The following is an 18,252-nucleotide window of genomic DNA, read 5'->3' as shown; positions in this document are numbered from 1 at the left end:
AGAAAGCTTTAATTTTCAGTGCTTGCCAGGATAGTGATCAAGTTGAAAGGGAGCTAACAAAATGAGCAGGATGGGAATTAGGGATGTGGGGCAAAAGAGGTATGCACCTTTTGGTTGCCGAGACTATGGTTAGGAAGTATTACCGTATTTTTCGCTCCATAAGACACACATTTTTCCTAAAAAGTAAGAGGAAATGTCTGTGCATCTTATGGAGTGAATGTGTGGACCCTGGAGCTGAATTGCCCAGGGGTGAAAGGCAGATCATGCTTTAAAAAAAAAGAGCTAAAGGATAACAAAAGGGAAAGAGGGTGTTGAAAGGAACCCACTCAGCAGCTGATTGCAAGAGATGGGGAGGGAGATAAGGGATGCTAGCTCCCTTCCCGGCCCACCCCCTTGCCTAGGCCTCCATTGTTGAAAGTTCTGCAGATGGAGGCTTCCCCCCCCCCCAAGCGACATATGACTGGCTGATTAGATTATATGTCTGGAAACTGTAGAAATGGCTCCCTTTCCTTTCCTAAAGAAGCTGCAGAACTGTGAGTTGAACCCCATAAAAACAGGATTTTTTCCCCTTTGCAAGGTAAGCTCAACAACTTTGAGCTGATCCTCAATAATGGAGCTTTCCCCCTGCATAACTGTGAGCTGACCCCCCCCATGGGGCTTTTCCCGTTTGCAAAAAAAAGCTGCACAACTTTGAGCTGATCATCAAAAAAATGGAGCATTCCTCCTTTGCAAAAGAAGCTGCACAACTGTGAGCGGACCCCCCCCCCCAAAAAACGGGGCTTTTCCCATTTGCAAAAAAGCTGCACAACTGTGAGCTGATCCCCCCAAAACAGGGTTTCCCCCTTTCCTCCTCTAAAAATTAGGTGCATCTTTTGGTCAGGTGCATCTTATGAAGCGAAAAATACGGTAGCTCTTCTGAACACACACAAATTGGCCAGTGTGCTCCACTATTGCTTGTTGTTGTCCAAATTTTAGACTAACTAAACATTAGGTTCATAGGCGCTTGTGGCTGAATGACAGATTTGCTTCATGCTGCGATGTTGGTTTGTCTCCCTCAATCTTCTGACTCTTGATTACTTTTCTGATCTGACAAGCTTCAGCAAGAGGCTTCTTTTGCTTATGGAATGGAATTTCCCCCTCCCCTTCTCCTTGACCACAACAGTTCCAAAGCCAACTAAGCTTCAATATTTGGGACTGATTTAAAATCCAGTTACCTAAGTGCATGTAATACCAAGTTGATTTTTATGCACTCGTACGATCTTTTGAAAATGTCAAAATGTTATTAAACGTATTATGAGTTCCTGTGTGTGCATTTGGGGTGAGATATTTTTGGTAAAAGGCCTGCCTCCTCTGGTCTACTTTCTCCAATGAATGCTGAATTCCTTCGCATTAACTCTACAAACTTTATAGTTTATATACAAACTCTACAAACTTTATATACAAACTCTACAAACTTTATATACAAACTCTACAAACTTTATTCATGAATAGAAGCCACCATTTTTAGCTCTGAAAGCTTTGGTGCATAGAATCTCGAGGGATAGCTAATACCTACTGTAAAAGCTAGGACTTACAAGAGTTTAAATTGGTTTGTCACGGCTTTTGGGTATGGTATATATAATAATAATAATTTATTATTTATACCCCGCCCATCTGGCTGGGTTTCCCCAGCCACTCTGGGCGGCTTCCAACAGAAAAATAAAATACAATAATACATTACAAGAGAGTTCATTGTAACAGCAGAGACTTAAGGCAAAACTTTGACTCCTTTCCTTATATCAACAGTAACATGGCATTATCTGAATAGGACTAGGAAGAACCGGATTCAACGCCACAGTCAACGGTGTGATGTTGGATCATTCACGATCTTGTTGTGTTGATAAAATGAGGACAGCCATGTAAGACACCTTCAGTTTCTGAGATGAAATACGGGATTATTATTTTTAAGCGTGCCTTCAGTGCAATCCTATGCACACTTTATCAGAAGTAAGCCCCACTGAGTTATTCCTAGATAAATGCCTTCAGCGAGCAGGAGGGGGTAGTTTCAAAATACAACTGCAGCCTCTTGCAGAGCTGGGAATATTCCTCCATCAAGGACGTCATGTCGCTGTGTATGCTGCTGGGTAGGAAAAGAACAACAACCCCAAACGCAAAAAATAATTACCGGTAAGTAGTGGAGAATGAAATAAAATGAAAATTAAGCGACGGATGACCTAAAAAATAATAATAAACGGAGAGGAGGTAGCAACGAACGTGCAATTCAGCCTCTATGTCAGAGCAAAGAAAAACAACGCGTGCGCCTCTGAAGCAGCTTACCACCTCCCCCCCCCGAAACCCCCCCCCCTCTCTCGGACCGAGCACGTGGCTCTGGCGCGCAGCCAAGCGTGTGCCTGCTCCTTGGCAACCGTGGGAAAGAGGAAGCGCCTTCCCCGCTTTCAACCACAGAGGCAGAACCCGCCGCAGAGGCGCGAGGAAGCCCCGCCCCTCCACTCTCGGCCAACCCTCCACCGCATCCCCAGCGTTGTCAGCAGGAGGAGGACGGGGGCGGGACTAGCCGCTCGAACGGCTCCTCGCCCCGCCCCTCGAGTTACGCGCGGTGACGTCAGAGAGAGCGAGAGTTATGTGCTTCTGTGGCTCGCGCCCGCCCCCTCCTCCTCTTTCCCCGCTTGCGCAATAACGCGGCGTCGTTGTCTTTGCCCTGAGGAGGCGGGAGGAGGGAGGAGGAGGGAGGGGGAAAGAAGAGTTGGCGGCGGCGGCGGCGGCGCTGGGAGCCCGGCTGGGATGGAGGACCAGCCGCCGCCACCACCAGCAGGAGCAGCAGGAGCAGCACAGGAGTCGTTGGGGCGTCGCCTCCCGCGACTCCCACAGCCGGTAAGCGACCCTCCAGCAGCAGCAGCGTCTTCCTTTTCCCGACCCTCCGCTTTTCCTCTCTTGCTTCCTCTCCTCGGCCAGGGCCCAGCTGCGCTCCCCCTTCTCAGCGCCCACCCTCAGGGACGGGGTCGCGGGCGAGGAGGGTCTTAATCCACCCCCAACCCCCACGGAGGCCGCTTTCTTGTCAGTTGGGGCCGGTTCTCGTGCTCCCCCCTCCTCCTCCTCCCTAACTGCTGCCGCCCCTTCTCGTTCCCTCAGAACTCTTTGCGGGGGGAGGGGGCTTGTTTGTTCCTCCTCCTCCTCCTCTTCTCCCCCCCTTCCAAAGCGTCCTTCTCTGAGTGATCCTCTCTGCCCCGAAATTAATCGCATCCATGGGTGGAGGAAGAGACGGACAGGGCTGGGGAAAGTCATTGGAGGGGGGATCAGTACATATCTGCCAAGTTATCCCTTTTTTACAGGGATTTTCCCTTATGCTGAATAGGCTTCCTCGCGAGAAAAGGGAAAACTTGGCAGCTATGGATCAGTAGCCTCAAAGTTAGATCTCGTTCTTGGTGATGTTGGTCGCTGCTTTAAGGTTGTGGGTATACCGGTATATGTACACACACACATATATATATTCGCACGCACGCACCCTTGCACGCATGGGTTTTCAGGCAGGGTGCCGTTTTTAATACAGTAGTTGTTATTTTAAACCCGACATACGCTAAAGCGGTGCGTTGTGTTTTAAACGGGCTCTTTTGATTTCCTCCCCTCTCCCACCACCACCTCTCCCGTGCCTTCGGATTCTGCTTTGCAGCATGCCACCATCGCAAAAGTAAACAGATTGGGCGGCCGGGGTTGAGATTGCATCTGTGTAGGGGCCGGTTTGTTTTTCAGTTGCTGGTCTGGTTTTTCGTTGCTGTTGTTGCTTTAAGTAGGATAGTGTGGGAAAGAGGGCCTCCAACACCATTTGAAGGTGCTTTTTCCTCTGTAGCGTTGCCAAGGAGTGGGGTAGTGGTTAACTCAAAAAACTAAGATACTGGCACAGCTGTATAATGGTTTGTTGTGAATTATGGGACCAGGACCTGGTGTAAGTGTAGTCAGAGCTGTTGAGAGCAGTGACCATAGTGCTGTTAAACTAAACATATATGTAAATCGCCAGTTGCCAAGAAAATTCAACACTATTACTGTTGGAAACACAAGATGAGGGGGTTGAAAATAAGAAAATTGAAAAGTCAAGGGGGTCATTTCATTCCAAAATGCTTGGAACGTGTTAAAAAATGCAACATTAGATGCTCAACTTGGGTCTGTACTGTAGATCAGGAAAGGTACTGCAAGGACCAAGAAATTGGATAGAGAAAGGTTTTGTCCTTCTCTCATAACACTACTGCCAACCTAGCAGTTCGAAAGCAAGTCAAAGTGCAAGTAGATAAATAGGGACCGCTACCGCGGGAAGGTAAACGGCGTTTCCGTGTGCTGCTCTGGTTCGCCAGAAGCGGCTTTGTCATGCTGGCCACATGACCTGGAAGCCGTACACCGGCTCCCATAGCCAATAATGCGAGATGAGCGCGCAACCCCAGAGTCGGTCACGACTGGACCTAATGGTCAGGGGTCCCTTTACCTTTACCATAACACTAGAACTCATGGGCGGCATCGCATGAAGTTGAATGTTGGAAGATTCGGATAGATAAAATAATAATGTACTTCTTCATGCAGTGTGTGTAGTTAAACTGTGGAACTCACTCCTGCAGGAGGCAGTGATGGTCACCAACTAGTATGACTTTCAAAGGAGTTTAGACAAATTCATGGAGAACAAGGCTATGTTCTGCCTCTGAATACCAGTTGCTGGGAATCAGAGTCCTGCATGTGAGTTTTTGCACTGAGAAAAGGATGCCAGACTAGCTGGGCCATTGGCCTGATCTTGCAGGTTTTTTATATGTTCTTAGGAACAGAATCTCACATTGCATCTGAGTGGAAGGAAAGACTGTTTGTATCATGGGCTGTATTATGGAACAGTTGCAGATACTGGAAAAACTTGAGTGGGAGGGATTTTTCTACAGTTGTCAGTGTCTTCTGATAGTTTGCTAACCCTTGTACAGTAGATTCCAGTGATCATGCTAGGGGAGAGCAGAAGATCCTCAAGTGCTGCTACAGAGTAAAGTGACTTCTATTAAATTGGTTACCCTAATTCCTCCTGGTTTGTTCCTCCCTCAGCAAACCTTTCCCTTTTTAATATTTCCAAGCAGAATTAGAGGTTTAATAGGTCTCTAGCATGGGAAGCTATTAAAGAATTGGAACAGAAAATGTTACCATGGGAGACAGCTTTGAAAAAGTGATGTAGCATTCATTGATTTGGATTTGATGTACTGAGTTGGTTGTTTTAGAAGGAAATAGTTCGCACTCAGTAAAGCAACCTTGTGTTAGGCTGCATCCACACTAGGACTTTACTGTGTATATGGGTTGTTCTGTGTGTGTACAAAGAGCACAAAGAGCCCTGTGAAGCATAGGAGCCACTTCCTAAGGGATTATGGGGGCTTTGGCCCCCACAATAAAATATTTGAGGGGCCTGGGCCTCCACAAAGTTGATGGGCATTCCCATTCAAATGGTGTGTGTGCACTGCATCATGTGTTCGATTATGTGGGGCGGGATTTAACTGGGCCCCCACAATATTTTATTCAAGTTGGCACCCTTGCTGGGGAGGAAGTTTCTCTTGGTACTAGTATTGTGGAACTTATATGTAATAGTGTCAAGACAAACACAAGGGCTTAATCATTTTAGCTGTTCCTCCTATTCTGTTAAGCATACAAAACTGGATGGATTTGAATTGTAAGTAACCGTGCTGAATCTTCCCTGTGGTCCTAGTTGATTTTATTATCTTTTGAATGTTTTTCATTTTTTTGAATTTTGAATGTTTTTAAACAGTCTTTTATTGATAATCTTAAGGTTTGTGTTTTTCGTAAACCGCTTAAAGGTGTTTTCCCCCCAATCAAGCAGTATATACATTTTGTGAGATTGTGTGTATGTGTTTCTCTGTGAGACAGTAGACTAATTACGGTAATTCAAAAGCTCAATGGTCACGTAACTGATAATCCTCACCCTCTGCATCAGATTCTGTTTTCACTTGACTAAGCATGAGTTTGTTGTTGATCATAGCACAAGCACTTATTCCTGTGCAAGGAATCGCTTTAAGACTGACTTTGAGATGGTCCACATCTTTATAAGAAACGGGGAATCACCCATACCCAGGTTGTTCTTATGACCTCTGAGTTTTACCTAATTGTATCCATGTGTGAGTAATTGGCCTTGCCCGTCCTCTTTTCTTCCCTTTAGCCGATGGGGTTTGTGGGACACTGGAAGAAAGCGGGCAGTCCAGTTGTGTGAGTGGAACGCCACTCGTGACATTGGATTTCACCCTCTACAGTGGTACCTCTGGTTAAGAACTTAATTCGTGTATATTTAAAAACAAAAACTTAATTTTTGAAATCCCATTACAGCAAGGAAGCAACTGACAGTGCTTTAGCAAATATTTTTTTAATGCATGTGATCAGATCTCATAGCTTACCAAATGTGCTCTTTGCTGATATCTAAAATAGTAACACTTGACAACTAGGTTAAAGTAGTGCTGTTGCTGCAACCGTTGGTTAAAGAGCCCAGAACACTTGGATAATGAAAGCGTTACATATACATAAATGCTTTCTTTCCCTGCCTAGGTTTTGCTTTTCTCTGGCAGAACAGAGACTAGGACAGTGAAGGGAAAAAATGGTGTGTAAATTGAATGTAATCTGACAACATTTCTTTCCTCAGAAGGAATGCCAAGAGCCCTTAATGACACATGGCTGCATCTAATTACAAATGTTGTTGTTGTTGTTTAGTCGTGTCCGACTCTTCGTGACCCCATGGACCATAGCACGCCAGGCAAATACAAATACCAGTAGCTAAAAACAAATAGCTAAAATGTAAAGAACATTGAAGATGAAATTAGTTGAATATGCACATGTGCACTGAAGCATTGCAATTCTGATATTCTGGTGCTTGCATAACTGACCTCACTTGAACTGGGCTAGACATTTCTAAAAGATTTTTTAAGGAACTCTCGCTTTCTGTACATATAAATTCTTACAACCGCTTTTCTTGCATGTCAGGTGGTGGTGTATTGGCTGTTTAGAGCTTGAGATTCTGAAGCACAGTAGAGAAGTATTTTCTGCAGACAAAAGCATGTCAGGGCTGACTGAGTAATGCCTGGTCCTATCCCTCCTATGGAATTGTCAGCAAAAAGTTCATTCACTGTGAGAATGAAGTTACAGGGAACAAGGCAGAGGACCTTCTCAGTAGTGGCACCCACCCTGTGGAATGCCCTCCCATCAGATGTCAAGGAGAGAAATAACTACCCGGTATGCAACTTTCAGAACTTTCTGAAGACAGACCTGTACAGTATGGGGACATTTTTAATGTTTGATGTTTTATTATGCTTTTATATTTGTTGGGAGCTGCCCAGCGTGGTTGGGCCAACCCAGTCAGATGGACTGGGTAGAAATAATAAATATTATCATCATCAATTACTCAGGAGCAGCTGCCACAAGGCCCAGTTATTCCCCAACTGTAAACCAAGGTCACTGCAGAGCTATGGTGATTCTTCATGAATAGGGAAATATTCATTGGAGTCCACAAGTCACCACCAGCGATTTAACCCTGTGATTCCCATATGCCTCTGACAATTAGAAGATAGTCAAATGTTCTATGTGCAGGGCTCACTTGAGATAACTGAAAATCACTGAGGCCCACCAGTCACAAAATAGTGGTTCAAGGACAGAGTCAGTCACAGAATTTTTCTTGTACATTTTTTTACTCCCTATCCCAACAGGCCTTTCAAAAGAATTTTTACCTGTCGATTGCTTTTCTTACTGTTCTTTCACACTCAACTTGTTACCTTATCCTTGATCCCTGCTTCTTTTATATTAACTTCCCCCTCCTATAACATCTTTCTTCTCTCCCCTTATGTTTATTCCCTGATGTTCATGATGAATCAGAATAGCACTGGGTAGGCAGTGGCACTGATGCCGGACAGAAGTACAATTTTTACTTACTTAATGGTTAGAACATTTCTATCCATCTTCTGGTCTAAAGATCCAGCAGATAAGTTTCCATTTTCTAGAGAGAAGCTATAATCTCAGCAGGTAAAATGCCTTCTGGAAAACAGATGTTCGTAAGATGGTAGATTTTGTTCTGAGTTTCCTTTACTGTACCTTCAGGCCTTAAAATATTGACACTACCTGTTGAGTTTTCTCAGAATAATAGACACTTCAGACCTTCATTTCTTTTACTTTGGTTCTTGATGCCTGCTTGTACAACTGCTTTATTGTGGCTGAATGTAGGTGAAATCATAGTTCTCAAATCTTTAAAGATATGTTTTTTTAAATCTATCTGGAATGACTCTGCAGCTGTAATTGTGATGTCTGCTTATATTTGTGAAGCAACTTATATTTAACCGTTTCTTCAAATGAAAGATTTATTGCAGCAAGTGTAATATGGTAGGGAAATGAATGTTTTTGGATAAGCTGCATTACTTGATTATCTGACTACAACGCTTAATGAATACTTATTTCAGGTTCTGTATCCCTTGGCTGAATGATAGTAGGATCTATATCTTAAGGCTGAGGGTATCAGTTGAAGTTCCTTTGGTAGGTATTTTCCGTCCTACATCTAACCTACAGTTAGATGTACTTAGGTTTGAGTGTATGAGATATGTTTAACACCAGAGGTGGGCCTAGTACCAGAGGTGGGCCTAGTACACTGTGTGTGGATTGGCCCCACCAAGCAACAGGCAAAGGAGAATGCAAATGAGCAAATGCACATTTGTATCCTCTTCTGCAGGTGAGTCCATGGGTCCAAAAATAAACCTGGAGCTACACACGTGGTAATAAGATGTGTATTTCTACTACAGTACTTACAAAATAGTAATACTGTACAGTGGTACCTCAACTTACGAAGGTGATCCGTTCCGCGGCGCTCTTTGTAAGTCGAAACCTTCGGATGTCAAAGCGTCCATTTTGTGCATGCGCGAAGAGTGATTTTGCGTTTCTGTGCATGCGCAGACTGCGTGTGCCGCTTCTGCACAGGCGCAGAACACATGTGCGGTGAAGATACTTCCGGGTTTGCCGACTTCATATGTCGAAACCTTTGGCAGTCGAGGCAGTTGGATGTCGAGGTACCACTGTAAGTGTCAGCAGGTGAAGCTTTACCCATAATTTTATTTCCATAGAAAAAGCTTAACAGTATGAATTTCTGCACTGCTCTACCACCCTAAACCATGGAAAGAACTCAAGCTTCCGGTTATGTTACTGTAGATCAGGGGTGGGGAATCTTTAGTAAGTAAATAGATTTTAAAAAATGAAGCTATCCATTGTAATGATGAGAGGTGTACAATCACGAATCTTTATTTGTACAGAACATTTTCTGTGTCATGATATATGGCTGTATGTTAGGAAAAGTGATGGCATTGAAATTCTTGTCTGTAGTCTTTCGTTTATCTTACCCATGATGCTTAGTAGTATGAATTAAATACCCAGAAATGTTATTCTCTGCCTTGGTATATTTAGAGATTCTGTAAGTGTGAGATCAGTATTCAGATACATGCAAAGCCAGATAGATGCCTTATTATTATTATTATTATTAGGCATCTATCTGGCTTTGCAAGTGGTTTCCCCATCCACTTTGGGCAGCTTACAGCACATAAAAATTTGTAAAATATTAGACATTAAAAGTTTCCCAATACAGGGTTATGGAATCAATCAGTCAGTCAGTCAGTCAATCAATCAATCAGAACATACACCAAAGATGTATGAGAGCAGATATTTGAGAGCAAGCACTTAGCATTAATGTGGAATTACACCACATTTTAATACTGTATGGACTTGCAATTTGCAAAACAGTACTATGTTGTATCTGCAGTGAGAGATGCAACATAGTACTGTTTTGCAATCACTGCAGATGGTGACAGCAGTCACGAAATTAAAAGACGCCTGCTTCTTGGGAGAAAAGCAATGACAAACCTAGACAACATCTTAAAAAGCAGAGACATCACCTTGCCTACAAAGGTCCGTATAGTTAAAGCTATGGTTTCCCCAGTAGTGATCTATGGAAGTGAGAGCTGGACCATAAAGAAGGCTGATCGCCGAAGAATTGATGCTTTTGAATTATGGTGCTGGAGGAGACTCTTGAGAGTCCCATGGACTGCAAGAAGATCAAACCTCTCCATTCTGAAGAAAATCAGCCCTGAGTGCTCACTGGAAGGACAGATCGTGAAGCTGAGGCTCCAATACTTTGGCCACCTCATGAGAAGAGAAGACTATGGTCACGAAGAGTCGGACACAACTAAACGACTAAACAACAACAACTATGTTGTATGCATGACGAAAACGTGGAAAGGGGTCCAAGTCACAGCACTGCAGCATCTGCGCTGCAGTTTGAATCATGCATGTGGTACCAGTCTACAATTGAGCATGCAGTGCACAGAAGAGATAATTCTTGGAGCACTAGATGAACTACTTTTGAAAGCTCACTGAGGTCCTTGAATTATTAGGCTTATTATGAATCAGTACAGAGCTAACTTGCCCATAGCTAGATAGCAGCACAGATCTGCAAGGTTCAGGCTAAGATTCTTTGGAAGAATGCCACACCCAAAGTCATTTCTATGAGTTGTTTTACCTTGTTCTACCATATCTTGAAGTATGCTAAGAACACTGAAATTAATATGTGTGTTCCCCCTATGACATTTGACAGTCCTTACACTATAAATCTCTTGCTTTGACAGATCTCAGTTGGTCTGTTTTCTTAACTGTGCAGGGCTGACTTCTCACTATGTAAAAGTAACTTTTGTTGCTGAGCATTGTGTTATAAATAGTTGACTGTAAACTACAAACTTAAAGAGCAGGATTTAGACAATCTTGCTTTTCTCCTCAACCTGCCATGGCAAGAGCCAGTTAGGCCCCAGTGACCAAGATTATTGGGCACATGATACTGGAGAAGGATGATCCCTGATCATTCTGCTGTCCTAAACATGAGTGAAAGCTTGCTTTCAACCACCTGGCAGTCAAAGAGGCAGCAGAAGATGGCACACAGCCTCTTGCTAGCTGTGAGCTGAAGATTGTATTGTTTCCAACCTCAGCTTTTTTTAAAAAAAGATGGAGCATGGGGTTGGGGAGAAGACCCTACCTTTTGGAGAAGTGGCAGGTCCTGGTGACAGCAAATCTTTTTACTTGGCACTCATTGTCACCCCAAATTTGTTGACCTGTGGAAACTGAGAAGTGCAGGAGCATGTTGAAAGCAATATACCCCACAGAATCTTAAATACCCTTTTAGAACTTAAACCTCTTAATCTATCAAGATTTTAAATATGCAAGGTAACTTTTAAAAAGTTGCAACATCTTCCTGAAGAGCAAGAACAACAACACGGCCTACAGTGGTACCTCGGTTTATGAACTTACATTACTTTTCCATCTATAAGATGTCCCCTATTTTTAGGGACTCAGATTTAAGAAAATGGGGGGGGGGAGAGATGGCCCAGAGTATAAGACGCCCCCTAATTTTTGACATTTTAAAGGGAAAAACCCTAGTCTTATAAATGGAGAAATATGGCAATCCGTTCCTGAAATCCGTTCTTAAACAGAGGCGTGCTTTCCCTAATGAGGCCTCCCACCGCTGGTGCCCTTCTGCCATTCGGCTTCCGTTCGTAGACCAAGGTAAAGTTCGCAAACTACTTATGGTTTTGCGGAGTTCGTAATCCGAATAATTCGTAAACAGGACTGTTCGTAAACCAAGGTACCACTGTACTTAAGCAGAGATTGAGCTTTGGTAAAATTGGTTGTGCTGGTTGGATTATGGCCCTCAATTGAGGCAGAGTTCCCTTCTAAAATGTTAGAAAATACTTTAGGGTGGGTGGGAAATTAAACCACCGCTTACAAAGTTATTTGTAGGGCTATGCAAAGTGATATGAGATAGCAACAGGTTAGGAGCTTGGAGACATTTTTTGGGATGACTTGACTACCTAGAAGCTGGGAAGATAGTCAGCTCACTTTTTAACATGAAGCTGTCACAAAAAGAAATGATTGCCATCAGGTCCACTCTACTGACATTTTGAACTTAAAATGTTCAGTAGGCATACACTTTGGTGTCAAAACCGTGGGGAAGCTGCATGGAAGACTAGTGCAGTGATAAATCTACTGTTGCCTACTTGACCTTATCAGATATATTTGGAAGTACATGAAGAATATGAACTCAGGATATTTCTTGGCTAACTGACCTGGATACTTGATATTTTGCTTACTTTGCTACGCTGGTGGTTCAAGGGGGAGGTGAAGAACAGCATTAATTTGTTACAGAAATTATGTGTTGGTAAGCTTTCCTTTGCATGGAATGTAAGAGAATGGTGGAAGAGGGGCAGAGCAATCCACTTATTCATCTTGGCTCCAGTCCTGTTGGCACTTGCCACCTCAGTTTGCTATTGGATAGAGTAATGCACGGTAAGTTCTGCATTAGAAGGAGTGATGCATCAAATGCATTAAGAATGGAAGGAAGCGAAATTGAGCTGGTAATAGTGATGCAATTTGTAAAACACCATCCTAGGTGGTTAGGAGCACCAACTGCCTGGTTGGTGCAGAGACAACCTTACGGGTGAAACTCGAAAAATTAGAATATCGTTGAAAAGTTCATTTATTTCATTAATTCAACTTCAAAGGTGAAAACAATATAGGAGCTAGACTCATGACATGCAAAGCGAGATACAGTATGTCAAGCCTTTATTTGTTGTAATTGTGATGATTATGGAGTACAGCAGTGTTTCTCAACCAGTGTGCCTCCAGATGTTTTGGGACTACAACTCCCATCATTCCTGACCACTGGTCTTCCTAGCTAGGGATGATGGGAGTTGTAGTTCCAAAACATCTGGAGGCACACTGGTTGAGAAACACTGGAGTACTGGGTCCTATAGTTAGCATAGTTTCTTTAGCCATCACCTGTTTTGTACTGCTGGATGCAAAAACTGTTGTCTCTCTATATACAGTAAAATTAATCAGAGCACATTTCTGCTTTTGAGTTATGGTTGAAATGGTTTGCTAGCTGCCTCATGGCTGCAAATGTCAATGCTATCTTTCTTCCACATCACAGGTAGGAAATTGCTCTAAAATAGAGTATTGATCAACATTTTTTATAAGAAGACTGGAGCCAACAGTTCTCAAGGGAACACATGAACAGAACAGCATTACTCTGAAACAAGTAGTTAGCCTGCCTATATGCTATCTTCATGCTTTTTAAAAACCAGTACCTATCTCCTAGGCATCAACTTCATTTGCATGTATCTATATATCTTTTCAGACATAGTTTTCTGTGTGGGTGGGTGCGTGCATGTACGCACGCACGCACAGAGGGGGAAAAGAACAGAAAAATCATAATGAACTTGACCAAGTATTTGAACAATTACTGAAATAAGTATAGCTTCTAGCTTTTGAATCTTACAATTCCTCCTGACATTCTGGTTGCCTCTGGCCAGAATACCAAAGTGGCAGCACTTGAGTGACACAGCCAGAGGAATCTGTTTTCTAGGAGTTGCATAAGTATGCAGGGTTCCTCTTTCCTCACTCTCTGCAGGGTTCAGTGGCATTAGCTAGTTGGAGGAATGGGGGTGCAGATGGGAAAGTCATATAGGCAGCTTGCCTGTAATTCTTCTGTGGTAACATTATTTTGAAAAGTTATGAGGCATTATTCTGCTAATTGCAGCAGTAGGATTTTCAAGATTGTTTCAAAGCCACAAGTGTCTCTGACAGTTCTCACAGCAGCCTACATTTCCACTTTGTGTTTTGGGAGAAGGCATTTTACTACCCACAAGCTGTGTTTCACCTACTGGACATCTTATTTGGTTACATTTGGAAGAGGCTAGGACTAGCTTGGGATAAGGATGTGCGTTGTAGAAAATATAGTACAGCTTCTTTGTGTGCCACTTGCATTCTAAAAGAACTTCTCTGCTCTGCAGGGTACTGCCTTTCCTTCCTTATTGAAAATGGTAATAGCTTTCCCAGCATGCAGTAGTGCAGCATTTCACAAATTTTGGGGGATCTGGGGCTTACCTACAATTTCAGAGCCACTTAATATTTCACAATATCTGTTCCATTTTCTCCTTTCCTATCTTGTCTGTTCTTCTGCACCCCCATTTTTCCTTTTATAAATAAAATATGGATCGAAATAAAAAAATAGTGATAGCATTGGTGAACCATCTTCTTTGCTGGGCTGCTACCCACAAACTGCGCTATTCTAGCTCATATGATATAAATAAATCCAAGTTGCCTATCAGTTGTTTTCTCAGATGTTGTATAGGGCAGCTGTGTATCTACTGTACGAATGATCTATATGATTTGTATTCTGTGGGACCGACATAGCATAATATGTCAAATTGCTTTGTTCACCCTTGTATCCTCATCTTGGAATAATTTTAACTGCAACAATTAGAATTTCATATTATGGAGCTGGGATTTGGATATTTTAAAATTTACGCAGTTTATAAATTTGTCCAGTGGTGAGTAATTCAATACATGGCACAGAGAACTAGAATAGGCCAAATTATAAATCTATACTGTATGTGCAGTTTGATGCTTTCCTTTCTACCTTGGTCTCGACTCAAACTGAGGGATAGCTCAGTCAGTAGAATATGAGACTCTTAATCTCAGGGTTGTGGGTTCGAGCCCCACGTAGGGAGTTCAGCTAGAATGATCCTCGTGGTCCCTTCCAACTCTACAGTTCTATGATTCTATCAAAATAAATGTTAAATGCTCGCTTTGTTCTGTTGTACTCATATGCCCATTCACCACTTAAGAAGTAGCTTGCGCACTTCTGGTTACTTAACTTCTGGCTACATCTGTGTCTCCCCCCTTGCCATCATATCAATCTGCCTGTGGTGTGTGCCAGTGTTACATTAAGGATCCCACAAATCTGGAAGGAGAATGCACAGTGTACAAGATATAGGCTAATGAACATTAGTTACCGGAACAGCTAGTGACAAGACTATAGTGTGGACTCCAATGAAGTCTGTGCAGAAGTGCTCACATAATGGGGCCTGCTTCCTCTCCAGTCCCCCTCCATGTGCCTATAAAGTCTGCTCCGAGGGACCCACAGCAGCCATTTAGGTAGGAGAAGGGGAAGTCCTACTGCTTTAGAAGCAGTCTTCTCATGTAACTTTGGTGGGTTTTGTTGTTGTTGTAAAAAACTGAAAATTAAAATAATAAAGAATGAAAGGTATCTTATTTATTTTTGGCAAAAAAGCCTTTCAGTGAACCTTAATCCACTGTTGCAAACCTATCCCTGAATAGCTTTGAGCATGTGGAAGTTCAGCTTGCAAATATTCAAGAGTTTTCACTGACTGTGGCAAATTCCCAGCAAGTTCTTTGTCTGCAGAGACAGAATAGGGGCATGGCTGTGTAAGCTGAAGTTTAGCAGAATGTGCAGGTGCACAGAAGTCATCACATTTTTCTACTCCTTCTTTGTTGCTTATTCGTAATGCTGAGACCAACCATAACTAGGGGCATATTATTACAGTGTTGGACTTAAAATAACCTCAGTAAGTCACATTCTCTTTATGTGTATGTTTCTGTTCTAAGTTTTGTCTAACTTTTTCTCCCCTAAGCTGCTGTTTGACAGAGGAGCCCCACCAGCCAGTCATGTTTAAGGATAAGTGGTGGAGGTAAGTACCTTTTCCTCCCTATATTTAAGTAGTGTCTTGGCCATCTGAGTTGCAATAGCTGTGTTAAGTCTAATCTGAAAGGATGCTAGAATAGTTCTGTAACGTTTGCAAATATGTATGTCCACTGACTAGATATATGGTGCTTTGCAGCTTGTTTCATCTTCTGCATTAGGTAGCACTTTTGCTGCCCCCCCCCCCAAAAAAAACAGTAGTACATGAGTTCCAGTGAAAGTTGCCCATGTAATAAACTTGGAGACTTGGCCATTGCCACAGTAAAATATTTCAAAGCAATTTAGTGAACATACAGAAATATTTTTTAATGGAGCATTTCAAGGGTAGGGGGTAAATGTTTGGGAGCATGAGAAAAGTTCTGACCACACACAGTAGAAAGAAATAGGGGGGAAATGGCTTTAGTTGACACTTGGTTCATTAACCACAAATGTCGTGCATTTTCTGACAACATGTAGTGACTCCTGAAATAGCTGCATAGTGAGATCCCCATAGGAAAAGCATTGAATGACAAGGGCTGTTAGATTGGCTGCAGAATCTATGCAGTCTTCTCTAGCAAGATGGAATTTCACAAAACTCTAATCTGTGGTGCTACAGGGAGGTCTTTAGATACAGTATAACAGTCAGTCACACCGTGCATATATGATTACCACCCAGCCAATAAGATATTCATCTAGGTTATCTTTTGCCTATCTGTAGTCCATTCTCATTAGCAAATGTTTATCAGATTAAAACATTTTCCCAGAATCATGGGGGACAAAATCTGCCTGTGGTTTTTGTTTTTTTTTAATGTGATTTTGAGGAGTCTGTTCAGCCTGAAGGAATCTGACTTGGCAGGGTTTTGAACTTTTTTGTTATCACTAAAAATTCCACTTCTGGCATTCTCCATAGATAATGCAGTTCCCCTGGGTAGTTTGATAGCTAATTGCACAAATTGGAGTGAGCCTATAGAGAGTGCTTATGATGTTATACCATAGGAATATGTCTGTAATCCCATTCTTTGTATGTTTCAGATGTATGATATAGTTTAATCTTAATGCATATGTGTGATCCACTTCAATTGCAACAAATCTCATCCTATTGTATCCACCTTATAATGGATTGGGGGTTTGTGGGGGGTACTACGCATATCTAGCTTGGAGTTGTGAATTTTATAGAGAAACTTCCTTTTAAGAATTGGAGGTTATTTCTATCTATTCAAATAAATGGGATGAAATTCTGTATCTGGAATCATTTTTTCTTTCTATGTATCACATGACTGTGGTAACATTCAGATTATCAAATATTGGCTTTATAAGGCAAGATATGAATGAGCTTCAGGCACTCACAGCTGCTTTTCTCCTCCCTTTGGATAAGCAGCGAAACAAGTCAGGAAGCTGCAGCTAACCATGGCATCCTGTTGTATCGGATGTGAGAACTAGTTGTTTACTGACAGGCTGTTATATAAATCTAATAAATATTCCAATGGTGGCTTTCAACAATTTGGGTCCAGGATACCCCAAGGATCACTCCGAACCCTTCTATTGCAGCTCAGTCATTGAGATCATCTGCAGAAACTCTTTTAGTTGTTCCCTGAGTTGGTGAGGCTTCTTTGGGAATAATGAGAAACTGAACTTTCAATTTCATTGGCCCAGTCCTGTGGAACACCCTGTCAATAGAGAGGTGCAGTGGGCGCCTTCTGTGCCAACTTATAAACACATGCTTAAAACTTTCCTGTTCCACCAGGCCTGTGCAGGCAGTTAAGAGTACATCCCCCATAATGGTCTGTTGATGTTTGTTTTTAACTTTTTATGATTTTATTGTGTGGTTTTATGTTTTTTATAATGTTGTAAACCACTGTGATATATTTTCATGACACAGTTGTATATAAATGTTTTTATAAATAAATAGAAACATCAATCACAATTTACAGTAATAGGTAATATCCAATAATACTGCAAAAAGCTTCATTGCGCAGAGGCACCATAGAATAAGTTACTGTACAACCTCAATTTAAAATGCAGGTTAAAAAACCCAGGGTTTCAACTGGCACTGGAAAAAGATAAAGAAGGTGTAAGGTGTGGCTCTCTGGGAAGTCTGTTTCATAGCTGAGATGCCACTACTAAAGAAACTCATCTCCTTAGTTGCCCCCTGCCTCATTTCATTGGTGGAGACACCTAGGGAAGGGTTTTTGAAGAGAATTTTAATGTGCAGGTAGGCATAAAAAGGAGGAAGTGATCTTTTCAAGTAAGCAGCTTTGCAGGTTAAAACCGGTACTTTAAATTGGGTCAGGAAATATACTGGAAGCAAATAATGGTTAATGCCAAACAAGCCAGGATGCAAAAGCCGACTTCCAACTGTGGTTTCATATCCTGACTTGTTTGGATGCCAATACCCATATTTTCCAGTTTGGACGTCCCATTAAATACTTTCTGGCCTGTTTGCTTACTTACCTGAAAGGAGGAATGGCACTGTTGCGTGTGGATTCCTGGCACTTGTGCATAACTTATTATGCCATAATTTGTCTTTTGTCCATGGAGAAATGAGATTATTGTGATTTAAAGTGTTACCATAGAAAAGCATATAAAAGCAGGCCATAAGAACTGCTGCCTTATTCCTAGCTATATACATCACAAAAATATACTACTACACATCAATAGGATAGTATACATTTATATAAACTAATGGT

The 18,252-nt window shown here is 42.2% G+C and overlaps 1 protein-coding gene across 2 annotated transcripts in view; it reads left to right on the top strand.

The window, feature by feature from the left end:
* The first annotated feature begins 2,721 nt into the window (after window positions 1-2,721).
* TMCC1 (transmembrane and coiled-coil domain family 1) overlaps window positions 2,722-18,252 on the top strand; it is a 100,665-nt gene continuing 85,134 nt past the window's right edge. For both annotated transcript variants that reach the window (XM_035106539.2, XM_035106538.2), the window contains exons 1-2: window positions 2,722-2,871; window positions 15,519-15,575. The gene's annotated coding sequence lies outside the window, so the exon portion shown is untranslated. The remainder of the gene's footprint in view (window positions 2,872-15,518; window positions 15,576-18,252) is intronic.

This window comes from Zootoca vivipara, chromosome 2 (genome assembly GCF_963506605.1).
Source record: "Zootoca vivipara chromosome 2, rZooViv1.1, whole genome shotgun sequence".
NCBI lineage: Eukaryota > Metazoa > Chordata > Lepidosauria > Squamata > Lacertidae > Zootoca > Zootoca vivipara.
This window is presented reverse-complemented; position numbering and strand designations above follow the sequence as displayed.